Source organism: Nomascus leucogenys, chromosome 10 (assembly GCF_006542625.1).
Source record: "Nomascus leucogenys isolate Asia chromosome 10, Asia_NLE_v1, whole genome shotgun sequence".
Classification (NCBI taxonomy): domain Eukaryota; kingdom Metazoa; phylum Chordata; class Mammalia; order Primates; family Hylobatidae; genus Nomascus; species Nomascus leucogenys.
The window spans coordinates 54,908,855-54,911,129 of NC_044390.1; positions in this window are offsets into that span (position 1 = coordinate 54,908,855).

Below are 2,275 nucleotides of genomic sequence, written 5' to 3' on the forward strand. Positions count from 1 at the left end.
TGCTGAGACAGGTGGGTTCCTGGAGGCAGAATTGGGTGTTGCTACCAGGAAAAGCAAGATGCATGATGGGAAAGAAAAGGATCCAGTGGTCACAGTGGTTAAGCCAAGATTTGAACTTGGGTCCTAGTTAGTTGAAAGCCATAAGGGTTCAAAACTACTGAGCCATTGCTGGTGGGAGTGTCAAATGATGCTGTCGTTGAAGCCTGGTGGGTCCTCAAAAAGTTAAACACAGGCTGGGTGCAGTGGCTCACACCTGTAATCCTGGCACTTCGGGAGGCTGAGGCAGGAGGATGGCTTGAGCTTAGGAGTTCGAGACCAGCATGGGAAACGTGGTGAAACCCCGTCTCTATGAAAAGCATAAAAAAATTAGCCAGGCAAGGTGATGCGCCTGTATTCCCAGCTACATGGGAGGCTGAGGGAGTAGGATCACCTGAACCCAGGAGGTTGAGGCCATGGTGAGCTGTGACTGAACCACTGCATTTCAGCCTGGGCAATAGAGTGAGATCTTGTCTCAAAAAAAAAAATTGCCGTAAATATGGCCCAGCAATTCCACTCCTAGGTATATCCCCAGAAGAATGGAAACAGGTGTTCAAATAAATCCTTGGACATGAATATGCCTAGCAGCATTATTCACAATACCAAAAAAGTGGGAGCAATGCAGATGTCTATCAAAGGGTGAATGGACCAGCAAAACGTGGCCCATCCGTGCAAGGGAATATTATTCAGCCTTAAAAAGGAATGAAGGGCCAGGGACGGTGGTTCATGCCTGTCATCCCAGCAGTGTGGGAGGCTGAGGTGGGCAGATCACCTGAGGTCAGGAGTTCGAGACCAGCCTGGCCAGCATGATGAAACCCTGTCACTACTAAAAATACAAAAATCAGCCAGACGTGGGGGCAGGTACCTGTAATCCCAGCTACTCAGGAGGCTGAGGCAGGAGAATCGCCTGAACCCAGAGGTGGAAGTTGCAGTGAGCCGAGATTGTGCCACTGCACTCCAGCCTGGGTGACAGAGCGAGACGCTGTCTCAAAAAAAAAAAAAAAATAGCTGGGCACGGTGGCTCACACCTGTAATCCCAGCACTTTGGGAAGCCAAGGCGGGCGGATTGCAAGGTCAGGAGTTCGAGACCAGCCTGACCAACATGGTGAAACCCCTTCTCTACTAAAAATACAAAAATTACCCAGGTGTGGTGGCGCATGCCTGCAATCCCAGCTACTTGGGAGGCTGAGGCAGGAGAATCGCTTGAACCTGAGCGGTGGAGGTTGCAGTGAGCTGAGATTATGCACTCCAGCTTGGGGGATAGAGCAGGACTCCATCTCAAAAAAAAAAAAAAAAAAAAAAAAAAGAGATGAGGTCTCCCTATGTTGCCCAGGCTTGATTCAAACTCTCAGGCTCAAGCGATCTTCTTGCCTTGGCCTCCTGAGTAGCTGGGACTACAAGTGTGTGCTGCTGCTCCCAGCTCTCCCTCTGAACCTGGCACATAATTCCCCAGACACACTTTGCTCACTATTGAACAAACTGTCCCAGCTGGGCACAGTGGCTTACGCCTGTAATCTCAGCATTTTGGGAGGCCAAGGCGGGCAAATCACCTGAGGTCAGGAGTTCGAGAACAGCCTGACCCTGTCCCTACTAAATACATGAAATTAGCTGGGCGTGGTGGCAGGCGCCTGTAATCCCAGCTACTCGGGAGGCTGAGGCAGCAGAATCGCTTGAACCCTGGAAGTGGAGGTTGCAGTGAGCCAAGTCACGCCATTGCACTCCAGCCTGGGCAACAAGAGCGAAACTCTGCCTCAAAACAAAACAAAAAACACAACACAACAAAGCAAAACAAAACAAATCGTCCCTGAGTCGCTCCTGTGCCCCTGAGACAGGCACAGTCCCTGTCCTCATGTAGCTCTCAGGTTAAATGCAAGCAGTAGCCTGGCGAACAGTCATAAATAGAGCTCTGGGACTGCTTATTGGCTGGACATGGTGGCTCACGCCTGTAATCCCAGGACTTTGGGAGGCTGAGGCGTGTGGATCACCTGAGGTCACGAGTTCGAGACCAGGCTAGCCAACATGGTGAAATCCCGTCTCTACTAAAAATAGAAAAATAAGCTGGGCGCGGTAGCGGGCGCCTGTAATCCCAGCCACTTGGGATTCTCCTGAGGCAGGAGAATCACTTGAACCCAGGAGGCAGAGATTGCAGTGAGCCGAGATCACACCATTGCACTTCAGCCTGGTCAACAGAGTAAGACTGTCTCAAAAATTAATAATAAAAATAAAAATAATAAATAAA